A 20,414-nucleotide genomic window follows, 5' to 3' on the forward strand; every position below is an offset into this window, starting at 1 on the left:
ATAACATCCACAATCATCTCTTCTTATCATTCGCACAACATCCACGCACATTCAAACATCTCACATTGACTGTGTTCTTCTTTTTTCTTTTAATAGGCTGTAGAGGGAGGATTGTGTTAAGCAGCCTTGTTTCAAAAAATTCCATGTATTGGTTACTAAGAACAGGTGAAAGAGGATTTCCCATTGCCATACCAAACTTCTGAGTGTAAAACTTATCATTAAATACAAATTTTGCATCAACAATGCAAAGTTTAATAAGTTTAATGATAGTAGGAACTGGCAATGGTAAATCATAATTAACGAGTTCTTCAGATAAGAAACTTAATAAATCATCAACAGGAAGTTTCGTAAACAAGGAAGTAACATCAAAACTAACCATGTTAAAATCATTTAAGTCAGTCAAGGAGCTTAATTTATCAACTAAATCTAAGTTGTTTTTAACATTAAAGTTAGAAATTTTACTAACAATAGGGCTCAAAATGTCAACAAGTCATTTGGATAATTTATATGAAACTGATCCTATGGAGCTAATAATTGGTCTGACTGGATTCCCTGGTTTGTGTGTTTTTATTAGTCCATACATGTAAGGTAAAGATGGATTAGTGGAAGTAAATTGTTTGACTAATTCATCTTTGCCTTTCAGTAGAAGTTTTATTGTTTTATTGAAATTGCTGTTAACGGTTTCTAGGGGATTTTTTCTAAGTTTAGAATAATCCATCTTTTAATCAGCCTTGTTTCAAAAAATTCCATGTATTGGTTACTAAGAACAGGTGAAAGAGGATTTCCCATTGCCATACCAAACTTCTGAGTGTAAAACTTATCATTAAATACAAATTTTGCATCAACAATGCAAAGTTTAATAAGTTTAATGATAGTAGGAACTGGCAATGGTAAATCATAATTAACGAGTTCTTCAGATAAGAAACTTAATAAATCATCAACAGGAAGTTTCGTAAACAAGGAAGTAACATCAAAACTAACCATGTTAAAATCATTTAAGTCAGTCAAGGAGCTTAATTTATCAACTAAATCTAAGTTGTTTTTAACATTAAAGTTAGAAATTTTACTAACAATAGGGCTCAAAATGTCAACAAGTCATTTGGATAATTTATATGAAACTGATCCTATGGAGCTAATAATTGGTCTGACTGGATTCCCTGGTTTGTGTGTTTTTATTAGTCCATACATGTAAGGTAAAGATGGATTAGTGGAAGTAAATTGTTTGACTAATTCATCTTTGCCTTTCAGTAGAAGTTTTATTGTTTTATTGAAATTGCTGTTAACGGTTTCTAGGGGATTTTTTCTAAGTTTAGAATAATCCATCTTTACCTTATATGTATGGACTAATAATAAGTTGTATTTAAAAATCCTGATACAGTAAAAAAAACTTTTGATAAAGAATTCCCCCCAAAATGCTGATGGATGTGTCTATAAGATTCCCTGTAAAATTTGCGATAAAGTTTATTACGGTCAAACTGGTAAAAATCTCGAACTAAGATTAAAACAACATAAATATAGCGTTAGAACTGGACATTATATATATATATATATATATATATATATATATATATATATATATATATATATATATATATATATATATATATATATATATATATATATATATATATATATATGTCATGGAAATCGATATTTCTCTTCCCTTGCCCACACCACGGCACCTACACCCACCATGCAAGTATCCTCTTCACTACTTCCATTCCCACTACTACCCCACTCCCATTACCACCTTATCTAGATGGAGAGTGCCAAGGTTGAGAGAGTCAGGCTGTGGCAGAAACACTTAATCCGACTTTTCATCTTGGCTCCTGATCCCCCACACTTATATTGCTCCTGCCAGCAATAACATTTCGGAATTCTCCCTCCAAGTTTTTCTGTGGCAAGCTGTTATCATTTAAAGGCGAGTCTCATGGAGTGGCCGCAAATCCGGAAAGTAAAGTCTCATTTTTTCTTAGTTTTAAAAAGATACGAAAGACGTTGATAACTCTCTCATAAGATGTTTTAGTATTTTATTACCACCTCTGCAGCTACGCTAAACCTGTGTTTTATTACTTACATGCATCACATAGATTAAACAAGATTCTGAAATATGTTTCTCCCTTTTTTTATTTTGTTGAACTCAAAATGATAGATTTATCTATCATGATCATAGTCTTCACTATATGCTGGTCAAAATAAGCAGCCATGTTAGACCAGTGGGAGGTTTACCACACCATTCATGGAGTAAAATAAGCATAGCTATTCTTATTCTTTGGAACATATTTTGTTATCTCTTCTTATAAGTGAAAACAGGTTTAAGCGGGGTGACGATATCTTCGAATTTATCGTTGAAGTGAAATGTAATGAAATTGAGGTCAGTATTAAAGACTTCATCCTAATGGGTGTAATTCTTGATCAGTAAAGTTAAGATCCTTTTCACTATAAACATCAATATACATAGTTGTAAATGAATTTACATGGTAAGTGGAAAAACGCAAGTGATTACACAATTTATTTGTAAATATTCTGCAGACTTTTCGGATAAGCATTAGTGGCGGTAGACGGTGCTGGTAGGGGGATGGTAGCTGGTAGTTGTGGTAGACAGTGCTGGTAGAAGGGGACTGTAGCTGGTAGTTGTGGTAGATAGTGCTGGTAGGGGAAGGGGGTAGCAGGTAGTGGTGATGGAGGTTGAAATAATTTAAAAATTATTTTTTTTTTTGGGGGGGGGGGATTTTTAAACTATTTCAATCATCACCACCACCACCGCCACCGCTACCGCCACCACCACCACCACCACCACCACCACCATCACCACCACCATCACCACCATCACCACCACCATCACCACCACCATCACCGCCACCACCGCCACCACCACCACCACCACCACCACCACCGCCACCACCACCACCGCCACCACCGCCACCTCCACCACCGCCGCCACCACCACCACCATCAGCACCACCACCGCCACCGCCACCACCGCCAGCACCACCACCACCACCACCACCACCACCGCCACCACCGCCACCACCACCGCCACCACCGCCACCAGCACCACCACCACCACCACCACCACCACCATCACCACCACCACCACCACCGCCACCACCACCACCACCACCACCACCACCACCACCACAGCCACCACCACCACCACCACCGCCACCACCACCACCACCACCGCCACCACCACCACCACCGCCACCACCACCACCACCGCCACCACCACCACCACCACCACCGCCACCACCACCACCACCACCACCGCCACCACCACCACCACCGCCACCACCGCCACCACCACCACCACCACCACCACCACTACCACCACCACCACCACCACCACCACCACCACCACCGCCACCACCACCACCACCACCACCACCACCACCACCACCACCACCACCACCGCCACCACCACCACCACCACCACCACCACCACCACCACCGCCACCACCACCACCACTACCTGCCTTAGTTTGGAGAAAATATTTTAACGTGTTGGTACATGTGAAAGATGATACTGAACAACATGACGACTTCACAGTATCCTCTGTTCCTTAGTAACTTGTAGGCATATGTATTTTTCTTGGGCAGTAATGTATGTATAAATGTGTTTGTTGTATACCTCTGAGAAGTAGTGTGTGTGTTTGTATGAAGTACTGTTGAGTAGCAGTGTATTTGTTTGAACACGACTGAGGAATAATGTGTGAGTATGTGTGACTGGGATACTACTGTGAAGTACTGTGTAGATATATGTGACTGGTACACCACTGTGGAATAATGTGTGAGTATATATGTGTGTTGAGGAAATACGATTGTGTATGTGTGGAATACCTCAGAGGAGTAATGTGTGTAAGTATTGTTTTGTATACCTCAGGGGAGTAATGTGTGTATGTGTGGAATACCTCAGGGAAGTAATGTGTGTAAGTATTTGTGGAATACCTTAGGGGAGTAATGTGTGTAAGTATTTGTGGAATACCTCAGGGGAGTAATGTGTGAAATTATGCGTGGAATACCTCAGGGGAGTAATGTGTGTAAGTATTGTGTGGAATACCTCAGGGGAGTAATGTGTGTAAGTATGTGTGGAATACCTCAGGGGAGTAATGAAAATTATGACACGAGAATAAAAGACGTATAAGTTTAACATTACAGTCATTACTCTTAAGGTGGAAACTCTAACACTGTCGTTGTCGAGCATCGGAAGTACTAAATTCTTATTGGAAGTAACAGTAAGGAATTTACGTAGTAAGTTTTGTAGTACTTTATGTTTCCACTTTTATGTGAAAGCATCATTATTAGGTAGATAGTTTTTGAAAAAAATTATAGAAGACTTGTACAAAATTTCTGGGATTCTCAATGGTAGGCAACTGAGGGAATTTTAATGGGATTTTGCTGAAGCTTACAATAGTTTCGAGGAATGTAGATAAATGGTTCAGAGAACTGTGCAACACTTGGGAATCATTATTGTGGAAACGTTTTGCCACACAGTGGCTTTCTCAGTCCTATACTGAGAAGAATGAGTGAAGATCAAAAGGAATCTGAGGTGATCAGTCTCTCAGCCTGGAGTCGATATCATCAGTCCATCAATCTTGAAAAGATTGCAGCATGTGCTTGGAGAAGGGGCTAATATGCTGTTAACAGGTGAGACGAAGCAGCCGGAAGCGGTGTCTCCATGGAAAAATCTACAGGTGGAAGTAGCTTATGTCTGTAGGTTGGGCAAGCGTAGAATTAACTGGTGACACCGTCTCCGACTGCTTCTCCTTGTCTGCGCATATAATGCATTATTTCCAAGACTGATAAACCACGGTATGGATGGACTGATCACATCGACTCCAGGCTGAGGGACTATCTCAAACTCCTGATCTTCAACAATTCTTGTTTGTATTGGACTGACGAAGCCACGAATTGGCGAGACGTTTCCACAATAAAGATACTCAAATGTAGAGCAAGTGTCTAATTCATTAAGTTTGGAGGAACCTGTGATCACCGCCATGTTTCTTATCAGCGTCACAATTTCCTGAGCAACACAAACCTGCTGGAGAGGTCATCCAGAGTGACGATAATTCATAAGTAAAAGCAACACAACCCTTGAAGCACTCAGTGGAATTCTTGACGATATTTCATTTTCTTTACCTCATTTAAGAAACTCATCCTGTGTCATGGAATATGCACCCACCTCGCTTTTCGTCACCAATATTTTGATTTACACTGATCACCTTCATTCACCAATCAACTTTGTTTTCCATACCTGGTGTGGTTACTAGTCTAAATGCAAACCCTGAGGCTTCCAGCATATCTTATGCTCCACCTAATGAACAACCACTGACCTATCACAAGCATATATTAACTCCTAATGTGGTCGCCCCTATGAATACCAACCTTATTCTTCTGTTCTTCCCTCCCGTCCCATAACCATTCATCTGTTGCATCCACAGAATCAGTGGCCATTAACATAATGAATCCCCTGATTTGTATGTTGGTACACTTTATGGTAATTATTACAGCTGTAACATCCGTATTTGCAACCCCTCCAACGTAATTTTTGAATAAAGGAAAGACAGCATTTTGAGAACACCGTTATTATCCGTAGTCCTGATAGATAGAGCTTCATCGTAAGACACCGTCGCCCTTCACCTCAAGAAGTGTTCCTTCGATCCCCGTCGGGGAGGGGAACCTATAATCATCGTACCAGCGCCTGCCTTACTCCTTCATGATGCTTGCAAACCGTGTAAGGATCAAACCCAACAGTGGAGTAATAAATGACTTTACTAAACTTGCCCTTGCTGCTTCTGTAAAGACTTGCCTACAGGTTAAATTTACAGCCATCCACTCGACGAAAGACTCATTCATCGTCGTCTGTACTGACGATTATGAAGCCTCAAAGCTGATCGCCGACACTTCTATGAAAACCCTCAGAGACTGACAGTTCATCATCTCCCCTTCACCTTTTTTGCTGGCGAAACGTTCCGTTTTCGTCAAACGGCTGGACAAACTCGTCACTTCTTTATCGACTGAGGATCTCAAGACCTCTATCGAGGAACAAAATACTTGGGCGTCGATTGAACATATCACCAAAGTGCCCAACGCCTCTACAATGAGTAAGCTAACCTTCTCCAACATCGATATGGCTACTAGAGCACTGTCTGACAGCCTAGCTATCTCCTACTATCATATCCATCCAAGTCACATAGAACCCGAACGTTTCGCCCACATCTCGCCATGCTGGACCTGCTACTCCTATCACCACTCAACGCCTGACTGTCCTCTGAAAGGGAAGAAGTACTGCACAAACTGCGGTAAAGACGGCCATGACTTCAAGGAATGTTCTACTACCACTACCTCTCCTACCTGCCTCAACTGCAAGGGTACTCACCACACCCTTGCAGCAAAATGCCCTCTACGTAAAGAAGTCCTGTCTAAGAAAATAATTGAAGAAACCAAGAAGAACAACCCTAAATCGCCAACATACGCCGCCATTGCAAAAATTCAATCAGATACCACCGAACTCCTTCAAGCTACACAACAGTCATCTCCACCCAGCCAGTCCCTCTCTGCTCTTCCTGACGCTGCTCCATCCAAGGTGCTATACTGTATGATGTATGCACACCTCACTAATGCTGCAAACCCTGGCTCATTCAACAGAACAATCAATGAACTGTTTCGCCTTAACAACATGCCAAATTTCAACTTTCCAGACTCGCCACCATCACAAGACCTCAAGCTAATCCCAGACATTGTTAACTTCACCTCAACCCCTGGTCCTACTCGTATCTCTGACCAAGACTCTACTCCAGAACCAACACCACCGTCTACTGCCACCTTTCACCACCCACCACCAGCCCAACAAACCACAACCGACCAACACTCCCTGCCTCCTCTCAACACAGTCACAGAACACGAAATAGAACCAGAACATTATGAACAACCCTCTGACGACGACGAAGTAGTAGTCGAAGAAGTAACCGAAGAAGAAACCACAAGCAACCGTTACCTAAGCCAAGCCTTTAATGGGTCTCTAACCTTCTACACCACTCCCAACTTCCCAACCGAAATGAGCGCAACTGATATGCTCCATTTAATGAAAGAGGGAGCTGTTAAGTACACCTGCACCAAACCTCACCAAATTACTTTTGAAAACGCACTATCTTACCTCGTGACGAATCTGAACTGCTCCAACCTCAGAATGCAACTATTCCACACGTCCAAGAGAGACTTCAAAAGACTCAAGAGTGGCTCCATCACCAGCGAACTGTAGCCAAACACACAACACACTTCCGCAACACACAACGTGAGCCTCCCGACACCTGACGTCCAAACCAGCTCTTCACCTCAGCCTGAAGCATATCAGCCAGCGAGCACTGTCTGAACATAAGAACATAAGAAAGGAGGAACACTGCAAGAGGCCTGTTGGCCCATACTAGGCAAGTCCTTTACAATTCATCCCACTAACAAAATGTTGCAACCCCTGAATGGGTTACAATGATTATTATGTATATATAATGTATATTACCTTTTCATTTAATTTTATATTGCTTATATTTGCGATAATAGCTAAATCGTAAATGTATGACTTTATATTATTATTTGTCTGTTATATTGTTATTTAGCTTATGTTGTTAGGATGTATATAAAATGTGCTCAGTTAGTCTTGATTGTCAAACTACTGTAATTATCGCTTGTCGCTCGTTATACTGCCGGCTTCTGAGCTGCAGTTGTCCACGTAGCTATCACGTGATCGAGGGGGGGGGGTGTCCTCACCTCTCGTGAAGTTTTCAGTCTGCTGGAGACTCGCTTGCTGGTTGGACAGATTGTCTGTCTCATTATTCTTGTTAGTTCTGTAGAACTTTGTTCACAGAACATTGTAAAGACTTAGTGATTTTCGACGTTGTACTGAGGTTGTGTGTCACATAGACACTCTGAACATCTCAGGTCCTTAGCTATAGCTTCTGACCTAATTTTGTACTGGTTTCTGTGCATTGTCACAGTCGGGTTTTCCTATGCTGAACGTAGATTCAGTATTATGGGAGTTTTGTAACTTTTGTGGAGGATCTGCAGATGGTCCCTACTTAGTGTCGTTATATTATCTCCTTGTTCCTGATTCTGTGTCGCAGTCGCTTGATATTGCATTGCTATTGGGCTTAGCATTCTTTGTTGTTCAAGCAGACTGTTCGGGTTGCCAGTCGGTCAAGAAGTTAGTTTATTTGAGGACTTTGTCAGTCACTTGTTTAAGTCTTATTCGAGTCTTGAGACATAGCTAACTACTTAAGAGCACTTACACGCATACACACACTTGTATATATTTGTAATATCTTATTAAATGTTAATGTACCTGACGGTACTTAAGAATTATAAATGTGATATGTGCTTTCAGTACAATAATATTGAACTCGAGAGATTGATTTTATTTTGATTGCTGTGATTTAATTTACTTTGATAATATACCTCTAGACAACTTATAGACTTAATAAATTTATTAAATTTTAATTTCTCTAGTTAGTAGCCTACCAGTTGTAATCCTAAAGCGCTATTAAACAATACTGAATTTTAATGGATAATTGGACAAGGATACTGACTACTTGTTACGAAAACCCAGTAACAGGCTGGATGCTAGAAGGGCAGTCCTTTCTAGTATTCACTGGAGATCTCTAAGCTTTTAGAATCGCGTTTTTTGTAACACAAAACATTTGCAAACCCAATTTTCAATGCCACCCAAGAAATAAGCTCTGATGTGAAAGTCCCACTCAAATCCGACCCCTCCCACTCATGTACTTATCCAACTATTGCTCCAGCACCCTCTGTTGCCCCAGCACCCACCATTGCTCCAGCACCCATCATTTCTCCAGCACCCAGCATTGCTCCAGCACACGTCATTGCTGCAGCACACGCCATTGCTCCAGCACACGTCATTGCTCCATCACACACCAATGCTCCAGCACACGTCATTGCTGCAGCAAACACCGTTGATACAGCACTCACCATTGCTTCAGCACACACCACTGCTCCAGCACGCACCGTTGCTCCAGCACAAATCATTGTCACAGCACACACCATTGCTCCAGCACACACAATTGTTACAGCACCCACCATTACTAGAACACATACAATTGCTCCGGCACCTTCCTTTGATTCAGCACCCACCATTGCTCCAGCATACAACACTGCTCCAACACCTACCATTGCTCCAATTCACAACACTGCTCCAGCACTCTATTGCTTTAGCACCCACCATTGTTCAAGCACACTATTGCTCCAGAACTCAATTACTTCAACACACACCATTCCTCCAGCATACGCCATTCTCCAGCTCCCACCATTGCTCCAACACCCTTTATTGCTCCAGCTCCCACCATTGCTACAGCACACATCATTGCTCCAGCACACATCACTGTTTCATCACACACCATTGCTGCAGCACACACCATTGCTGCAGCACACACCATTGCTCCAACACACACCATTGCTGCAGCACACACCATTGCTCCAGCACACACCAATGCTACAGCACATGCAATTGCTGCAGGATCCACCATTGCTTCAGCACACCGTTGCTCCAGCACAAAACACTATTCCAGCACCCACCATTGCTCCAACACCCTTTATTGTTCCAGCTCCCACCATTGCTCCAGCATACGCCATTGCTACAGCACACATAATTGCTCCAGCACACATTACTGATCCATCACACACCATTGCTCCAGCACACACCATTGCTGCAGCACACACCATTGCTCCAGCACACACCATTGCTACAGCACATGCAACTGCTGCAGGATCCACCATTGCTTCAGTACAACGTTGCTCCAGCACAAAACACTACTCCAGTACCCACCATTGCTCCAGCACACACCATTGCTCTAGCACAGCATAGCTCTAGCACATAACCCTGCTCTAACACCCACCATTGCTCCAACACCCACCATTGCTCCAGCACCCTTCATTTCTCCAGCACACACTATTACTCCAGAACTCAATTACTCCAACGCACACCATTGCTTCAGCACCCATTATTGCTCCAACACACAACTCTACTCCAGCACTCAACACTGCTCCAGGAGACACCATTGCTCCAGCACCCACCATTGCTCCAGCACTCACCATTGCTCCAGCACACATCATTGCTCCATCCCACACCATTGCTCCAGCAGCCACCATTGGTCCAGCACACACCATTGCTCCAGCACACATCATTGCCCCATCACACACCATTGCTCCCGCACACATCATTGCTCCAGTACACACCACTGCTGCAGCACCCAACAATACTACAGCAGACACCATTCTCCAACACCCACCATTACTATAGCACTCAAAATTGCTTTAGCTCTTTCCATTGTTCCAGCGCACAACACTAATCCAGCAGACAACATCCAGGACCCACCATTGCCAGAGCATCCAGCATTACTGTAGCGATACACTATTGCTCCAGCACTCAACACTGCTGCAGCAGACATCATTTCTCCAGTACCCACCATAGCTCCAGCACCTACCATTGCTCCAACACATGCCATTGCTGCAGGATCCACCATTGCTTCAGCACACCTTTGCTCCAGCACAAAACACCATTCCAGTACCCACCATCGCTCCAACACACACCATTGCTCTAGCACAGCATAGCTCCAGCACATAACCCTGCTCTAGCACTCACCATTGCTCTACCACTCACCATTGCTCCAGCACTCTTCATTTCTCCAGCACACACCACTGATCCAGAACCCACAGTTGCTTCAGCTCATAACACTGATTCAAGAGATACCACTGCTGCAGCACCCACCATTGCTGCTTCATGCAACACTGCTTCAGCACACACCATTGCTCCAGCAATCACCATTGCTCCAGTATACACCATTGCTCCAGTATACACCATTGCTCCAGCCTACACCATTGCTCCATCACCCACCCTTGCCCCAGTGCACACTATTGTTCCAGCCTCCACCATTGCTCCAGCCCCTACCATTGCTCCAGCTCCAGCACCTACCATTGCTCCAGCACCCACCGTTGCTCAAGTACCTAACACTGCTGCAGGAGGCACTAGTGTTCCAACACCCACCACTGCTCCAGCGCACAACACTGCTCCAGCACACGCCATTGCTCTAGCATTCATCATTGCTCCAGCATACACCATTACTCCAGCACACACTATTGCTCCAGTACACACCATTGCTCCGGTACACACCACTGCATCACAACTTGCACCAGCAACCTCCATTTTTGAGGTTGATTTCGCTTGTGCTATTCTCATTTCTGTTGTCGAGCTCTTCTTGCTGAATTCAGTTATCACTTACCCGATTTTGTTGTCTTGCTCAGCACCTCCATTCCACCATCTTCAGCCGACTTTCAGTGTCCTCCAAATGTCTCCTGGAATGTTCTCCAATCGTACCATTATCTTCCATCTCATATGAGTGTACCACATCGTTTTCCAGCGACTCTAAGTGCCTCCATAATCTTCCAGAACTGCTCCCAGTCTTTTCCAGACTCTGAGGGTTTTTCTGGTGCCTTTCAATATTGCTTTTCATTTTTTTTTCTTTTCGTTTTGCTCATTTTAAAAATATTAGAACGTGAGAATATTCCTTTTAATTTTCTGGTGTATTCTCCAGCTTTCCGCTATTAGTCTTAACTCCTTTTCCATAATTTTCGCCAATTCTCTTTCATAACTTGAATTTCTTAAATTTTATTCCTTTTAATCACTTACGCCCCGAGAAAAATGCCAATAGTTGTTGTGGAATTTGTTTTCTTTCTCGAAAATTTGGACTGAATAAGCTAAAAATAACTCTCCTGATTACCTTTGAAATTTGGACTCATTTAAATATGTAAAGGAAGATTTGAATTGTTGCTAAACTGTACAGATGACAATTTTCTGTCTGCAAATTCAAAAAAAATAAGATTGGTTTTCCTTATGTATCATGTAAATATTTTTTTCTGATCAGACTTCATCATTCTATGCTGATGTACCTTATAAAGGAGAGTTACTGGATTCTGGAAGAACCAATTTTCTAGTTTCATTTTAAATATATTCGCTGATGCCTCTGACCACGAGAAGGATTGTTTATGTAGATACTAGGGAACACTGTATCAACATGCGGGGTCCCAGACTATTCAAAATCTTACCAGACGATATCAGAAACACGGATGAACCAAGTGTAGAAGCCTTCAAGAGGAAACTGGACAAGTATCTTCACCATGTGCCAGATCAACCAGGCTGTGATGAATATGTGGGGCAGTGGGCCTCCAGCAGCAGCAGCCTGGTTGACCAGGCAAGCACCAGAGAGTAGAGAAACTCTCGAAACTCTTCAAAGGTAAGGTAAGGTATAATGCAGAACAAAATATGAGAATACACCTGGAAACTGATATCAAGGAAGTGTCGAAGAGATGATAGGAATTTTTTTTTTATACTTCGATCGTCTGCCACCAAGGCAGGGTGGCCCAGAAAAGAAGAAACACTTTCACCATCACTCACTCCATCACTGTCTTGCCGGAGACGTGGCGATACTACAGTTCAAAACTGCAAGTATCAATACCCGTCCTTCAGAGTACAGGCCCTGTACCTTCCTCCTCTAGGACTCAAGTCTGCCTAACCGGTTTCAATGAATCTCTTCATATATGTTACGTTGCTCACACTCCAACAGCATGTCGTCATAAAAACCACTTGCCTCCATTCACGCTTGAATAAAAAGTCTGAGCAGACGGATTTGCCAGTTTAGGTGCTATTTTTAATTTTAGTAAATAAATATTTCTAAAAATTTATGTAATGCATATATGAATTCTGTAATGGTCTGGGTGTGTACAGAACATTTTTATTGTCCTTCCAGATCAATGAGAGATTGTTTTATCGTCAGTCCTCCAGAGATAAGTCAAAATATGTCTGCATTTTGGAGGAAAGTGACTCAGATCCAGAGCCAGATGACCTGGAATTGCTTGACAGTGATGATGAATACTTGCCACCAGATGCAGAGGTGTCAAGTGATGATGAGGAGGACGCTAGACCATCCAAAAAGCCAAAATGCTAGGTCATTGGCCAGTGTTAGGCAAGCTACTTACATGCAAGTATTGCAGCAAACACAAACACCATGTCACACAATGTACATGGTTTTAAATGATCATAATTTTTAAAGGGGTGGACCGGTAAGCCAACGGAAGGTCTCGGTCAAATGACCAAAGCTCCAAAGGTGGGTCATCATCTGATTAAGACCCGCGTCAGGAAACATTTCTCCTGTTTCCTGACGAACCTTACCTAACCTAACCTAACCATGTCACATCCTCATTTTCCTGTGCCATATGCAAAGTAAATCTATTCATCAAGAATCGATTGTACAAATTAGTAATGTAGAATGATTGTTCTTTCTCAGGAAACTCTGGAATATGGGAATTGAAAGTTGTATAACTTTGCAATGTGTCCATGTTGCTATTTGGTTTCTTTTTCTATTTTTTTAATGCTTACAAAATGTGTGGAAACAAGTTCCATTTATGTTTTTGATATTGTCTATTTGTATAATAAATTTAAAAAATAGTTATTTGTTTTTTTAACACTTGCAACCTTGCAACATTTTAAATTGTTCTTCCTCTAACGGGCAGGTCCGAGTTTAATCGGACTTTGCATATTAGCAATTGCTCAACAAGTAACTTTTGCAACTCCATTTATATGGGCTCATTGACCTTATGATGCTACGTGCTGCAAACTGCCCTTCTCACACTATACCATTCACTTATATTCAAATTCAAATTCAATTCAAAGTTTATTCTCTATAAGGATTACAATGCTGAGTTTACAGAAATTTGGTTATTGTGTGGTTTACATGTAGTAAAATTGTGATTACAGAGTGTACCACTAGAACGCTTAGCATGGCTAGGCATTTCGGGCATACTTAGTTTTATTCTTAATTGTAAAATATTACAAATTATGAGGTAAGTTGGTATTATGGCTAAGTGACTAAATACTAGTTTGTGAGTTTAGCAATGTGAATGCTTTTGTTTTGGCACAGTACATAGTTTCAGTATTGGAGTATCACAGGATTCATTATTTTAAGATTGAGATTAATATTTCTGTTTATGGTCAAATGAGTGAGTGAGTGTAAGTGTGAACCACCAGGTGGTATTCGTGTAGTTAGTTGACAGGGTGTATCAGGGAGATAAGATGTTTTCTAATGGTAGTTTTGAAGGTGATGAATGTATCTGCAGTTCTAGAGTTCTCAGGTAGGGTATTCCAGATTTTAGGGCCTTTGACATACATTGAATTTTTGTAAAGGTTTAGTCGGACACGGGGAATGTCGTAGAGATGTTTGTGTCTGGTGTTATGCCTATGGGTTCTGTCACAACTATCAAGAAAGCGTTTTAGGTCAAGGTTGATATTAGAGTTTAAGGCCCTGTAGATGTAGATTGCACAGTAGTAAGTGTGGATGTACTGAACTGGGAGTAAGTTTAGGTCTATGAAGAGTGGGGGGTGTGTTGCCAGGGATGGGATTTAGTGATTATTCTTACTGCAGCTTTTTGTTGGGTTATTATTGGCTTTAGGTGTGTTGCTGCAGTTGATCCCCAAGCACAAATAGCATAGGTGAGGTATGGATAAATAAGTGAGTGGTATAGCGTGAGAAGGGCATTTTGCGGCACGTAGTATCGTATCTTGGAGAGGATCCCAACCGTTTTGGATACTTTTTTGGTTATATGCTGGATATGGATGCTGAAATTCAGGTTGTTGTCAAGGTGTAAGCCTAGGAATTTTCCCCCATTATTTCTGGTAATTAGAGTGTTGTCAATCTTAATGTTAATTTGTGCATCTCCTGCTCTGCTACCAAACATAATATAGTAGGTTTTGTCAGTGTTAAGCGTAAGTTTATTGGCTGTCATCCAAGTCGATATTTTAATCAGCTCCTCATTCACAATGGTGTTGAGGGTGGCAAGATTAGGGTGAGAGATGACATAAGTCGTGTCATCAGCAAAGAGAATGGGTTTCAGGTGTTGGGATACGTTTGGAAGGTCATTGATGTATATGAGGAAGAGCAGGGAACCAAGGACACTTCCCTGCGGAACTCCAGTATCAAGTGGCCGTGTTGCTGATGCTGTGTCTTTAATGGTGACGTACTGATACCTATTAGTAATGTAAGATTTGAAATAAGCAAGCGCATGGCCTCTTATACCGTAATGATCAAGTTTGTGGAGTAGGATGTCGTGGTCTACTGTGTCAAAAGCTTTTCTTAGGTCAATAAAAATTCCTAGTGGATATTCCTTATTTTCCAATGCTGTGTAAAGCAGATCTAGCATTTTTATGATTGCATCATTAGTGCTTTTATTTTTCCTGAATCCAAATTGGCAGGGGTTGAGTATGTTTTGAGCCGTTATAAATGAATACAGTCTCCTGTGCACGAGTTTCTCAAAGATTTTGGATAGCAATGGTAAGTTAGATATTGGCCTATAGTTGTTTAAGTCTGTAGGGTCACCACCTTTATGTATTGGTGTAACCCTTGCCATCTTGAGTAGTTTCGGGAAGGTGCTAGTCTCTAGTGACTTGTTAAAAAGTAATGAAATAGCATGCGAAAGGACATGGGCCACTCGCTTGTACAGTAATGGTGGGACATGAGACAGATTCCCCGAGTTATTTTTAAGTGACTTTATAATCTCAATGACTTCCGTGGGCTCAGTTGGTGCAAGATAGAAGGAATTAGGGAAATTCCCATCTAGGTAGTCCCCGGCATGGGCATTGGTATGAGGGATTTTACTGGCGAGATTAGATCCTATGTTTGAGAAGAAGTCGTTTATCTTGTTAGCTGTGTCAGTGGGATGTAGTGGTGTTTCATTAGGTTTAATTAGGACAATATTCTTGGTTTTTCTCAGTTTGTGGGTCCCTAGAATCTGAGAGAGTGTTTTCCAGGTCTTTTTTATATCTCCTCTAGTGTCTGTGAAACTACTGGAGTAGTATAGTTGTTTGGCTTTCTTTATTACTTTGGTGAGAGCTGATGAATAGTGTTTAAGAGTGTCTTTGTGTATTAAGCCCTGTCTATATTGCTTTTCATATTGGTGTTTCTTGTCAATGGATTTCAGAATGGTGCTGGTTAGCCATGGGCAACCAAGCCGTTTGTTTGTGATCTGTTTTGTTTTTATAGGACAATGTTTGTTGTATAGTCCAAGTAATTTGTTAAGAAAAATGTCTGTCCAGTCATCAATACCATTGGCCTTGGAGAATTCTGTAGGCCAATCAACAGTCTCTAGGTCAGCTGTGAACTTCCTTACTGAGGCCTCGTCATGGAGTCTAAATGAGACTTTGTTGTATTCAAGTGGTGGTTTACTAATGTTTGTCAGGAGGAAGGTAGGGTAGTGGTCTGTTGTGCTATCTGTGATTATCCCTGATTTAAGGGGGGCTAGTATATTGGTCCATATGTGGTCTATTATGGTTGCACTTGTCTCAGTGAGCCTGGTTGGTTTAGTTATTGTTGGTATGAGAAGTGTGTTGTTCATATTGTTGATGAAATCAGTTACAGGCTGATCATCTAGTAAGCCAAGGTTGATGTTGAAGTCTCCAGCTAAGAGAAGGTGGTGCTTATTCATTTGTCTGTTTGTTATTAGTGACTTTAATTTCTCACTGAAATTTGGGATGTTTGTGTGAGGTATCCGATAAATGGCACCGATTGTTATAGGCGTCTTAAGGTTTTTTACAGTAAAATTAGCAAAAATGTATTCCCCATATTCATCACTAAAGCAAGTGGTGCTAAGACAAGATAATTGGTTAGAGTAATAGATTGCAATACCACCCCCAACTTGGTTTGGTCTGCAGTTGTGAATTGCTGTGTATCCTGGTAGAGGGTAGATATCTATTGTGTCCTGCTTAAGCCAGGTCTCAGTAAGAATAATGCAGGAGAAGGGTGTCTTTAGTGATTCAAGGAGTGCTAGGAGGTCATCTTAATGTTTGCTTAAGGACCTGATGTTGTAGTTAAGTACTGATAGACTTTTAGCATTGTTTAGGATAGTGGTGGCTTGTGATGCTGTGTAATAAAGGCAGTTACTTTCCAATAGGTTTTGATTGGGTGTCAGATTATGGAGGTTTAGATCAGGGTCAACGTGATCAATCATCTTCTAGGTTTAAATAATGGTTATTTATATCCTGAGTTGTGTGTTGAGTTCTAGTACTGATATCTGTAGTGGTAGGAAGTTTGGACAAGTATATAGCTAGAGTATTTTGGTCATGTAGGGTATAGTCACTACTACACATAATGAAGTTGATGTTGTCTATGTGTTGTGCTGGAATGAACTAAAGTACAACTAGGTATAAACTAGTAATATAAAAATACAAATTAAAAATAGAACAAGACTCTCACTTGTAATTGCAGTAAGGTCTAATAATGACTTTTGTGGAGTCTATGTTTTGAGCTAGAATGAGCTAAAGTACAATAGGTTTAATCTAATAATATAAAAATACAATTTAAAAATAGCACTAGTCTCTCACTAGTAATTGCACTATGGTCTAATATGGTGAATTTGGTATTGACTATGTATTGAGTTAGAATGAGCTATGGTACAACTGAATTTAATCTAATAATATAAAAATACAAATTAAAAATAGCACCAGTCTCTCACTAGTAATTGCACTATGGTCTAATGTAGTGAATTTGGTATTGACTAGGTATTGAGCTAGAAAGAGCTATAGTACAACTAGGTTTAGTCTAATAATATAAAAATACAAATTACAAATAGCACCAGTCTCTCACTAGTAATTGCACTATGGTCTAGTATAGTGAATTTGGTATTGACTATGTATTGAGCTAGAATGAGCTAGAGTAAAACTGTGATTAATCTAATAATGTAATAAAGGAACAAGACTCTCAATTGTAATTGCACTAAGGTTTTATATAAGTTGTTTACAAGAATTAGAGTATAATTAGATTTAAATTGACAGGATAAAATACACAAATTAAGGTAGCAAAATAATAATAAAGAAAAAAATGATAAAAATAAAAATGGCAATGACTTGGTTATAATATGCTAGTAAGATGGTAGACAGGATAATATAAAAGTTGTAGTTGAAAATACTAGTTTAAAAAAGTATGGAATAAAAATGGTCAATAAAAGAAGTTTACAATAAGTTTGATCAATATAGTTTAAAGTAAAATTGGACAATAATAGGGATTTAGAATAAAATTGGGCAATTGAGTATTTTTTAAAGTGAGGTAGAATTATTGAAGACAAGTTATGGTTAGTTTATAATAAAATAAGATGGAACAGTGATGTGGTAAGTTGTAAAAAAGGAGATAGATTCTGTAGATATTAAATACAATTAAGACTATGAGGTAGAATGGTCGTTGAATACAACAATGACAATTAAAAGTAGTTTGGGTATTAGAATTTTAGGGGGGCACAAATTTATGACAATATAACACTAACGGTGGACTATGGGTATTATCTGCACTTTACTCTGATTCTGTTAGTCCAGCCTCACTTAGGAATGTTTTAAGGTCATGTTCTGAGGAGATGAAGTATCTCTTCCCAGTGGGCTGTTTCTTAACTGCTATTTTTCCATCCCTCACAAAGCACTGGTGGATTTTTTGGGCATAGTGCAATTTTCTTAGCCGATAAAGAAGGTTTTGTCTCGTTTTGGTAAGGCGCTCATTGACATAAACATCAGTTTTCATAGAAATAGATGTTTTTAGTAGGTTATTTCTTTGTAGGCTAGTTTGGAATTTTAACAGCACTGTTTTTTTTACCTGCTTGGTAGCCCATCAGTTTGCAATCCTTTAGGTCATCACTACGTATGTTAAGGCGAAGGTGGTCCTTGATAAGCTGTAGGGTGGTCTCCATGCAGGTCTCTTGGGTGACTGTGGGTGGGAGATGTTTGCTGATAACTACAACAGCGTCAGATAGCTGCTGTTGGTCATTATGGTCTTGGAAGTTGGTTATGACATTGGCAAGTTGTTGGTCCACTCTTGATCTTTCCTCTGTAATGTTGGTAGTAAGTAGGGTGACTTGGTCTTTTAGAGTGTTGATGGTGTCTAGGGACCGGGTGTGGGTGTTGTTGCTTTGTTGTTCTAGAGTGTCTAGTTTATGTTCTAGAGCAGTGATCTTGTTGAGGTAATCTGCATTGCTAGCCTTTAGTTCCTGCATTTCTTGAGTTAGTTTGGTGATCGTTTGGTTCTGAATCATAAGGAGTTTAGCTATTTCTGGGTCAGTGATCTTCTTGACATCAAATACTGGGAAGGAGTTATCTTGGACTGTAGCGGCGGCCATGTTTGTTGTCGTCTGTCGTGTGTTGTGGTGATGCCAGTGGATGATGAGGGTTGTGTCCTGGCTGGCAGTACCACAAGTTTTCCTCGTGTTATTACTACTCTCACCTTTGATGTTAGGAGTCCTTAGCTGGTTACTGGATCTTCTTTTATTGTTCTGACCCTTGTCCATTGGCTGTGGCTTCGGGTGAATAGTAGGCGATGGGTGATGGGTGAATGTAGTGGAGTATCACTTCAGTGGCAGCGGGGTAGGAGGTGTAGTACGAGTCCTATTTGTTGGTAATTTGTGAACTTTTGGGTGATTTCTGCAGTTGCTTTATATCATTCTGGGTATCCACATATGTTAGTGTTATGCGGGTCTTGATTAGGTCATCACTGGGCTGCTGGGAACCTCAGGTAGAAGTAAAAATAGAGGACAAGGTTCCTGTTGCCGCTGCCGCTCCACAGCTGATCGCCAATCCATACCTCACTTATGCTATCTGTGCTTGGGGTTCAACTGCATCAACACACCTAAAGCAAATAATAATCCAACAAAAAGCCGCAGTAAGAATAATCACTAAATCCCATCCCTGGCAACACACCCCCCCCCACTCTTCATAGATCTAAACTTACTCCCTGTTCAGAACATCCACACTTACTACTGTGCAATCTATATCTACAGGACCCTTAAATTCCAATATTAACCTTGACCTAAAACGCTTTCTTGATAGTTGTGACAGGATCCACAGGCATAACAGCAGACACAAACATCTCTATGACATTCCCCATGTCCGACTAAACCTTTACAAAAATTCAATGTATTTCAAAGGACCTAAAATCTGGAACACCCTACCTGAAAACTCTAGAACTGCAGACACACTCATCACTTTCAAAACTACAGTTAGAAAACATCTTATCTCCCTGGAAATAAATGGTATAAAATACCGACACAATGGCAATATAAACACAAATGCAGTATAATGTGATCCTTTATTGACTACGTTTCGCCCACACAGTGGGCTTTTTCAAGTCACAAACAGAACTACCTGGGGTGGAAGGAACGCGAGTATTTATAGTCCGGCTGAGGTCAGGTGAAGAATGCTGCATCTGATGATGTACCGAGTTGGGTTGTAGAGTCTAAAAACTTGGGTAGCTTGGAAAGGAGACTGGACAAGTTTGTGAGCAGACCTTCTACAGTGTTCTTATGTGGGATAGCGATGAAGAAGTTTC

This window comes from Cherax quadricarinatus, chromosome 54 (assembly GCF_038502225.1).
Source record: "Cherax quadricarinatus isolate ZL_2023a chromosome 54, ASM3850222v1, whole genome shotgun sequence".
In the NCBI taxonomy this organism is placed as follows: Eukaryota; Metazoa; Arthropoda; class Malacostraca; order Decapoda; family Parastacidae; genus Cherax; species Cherax quadricarinatus.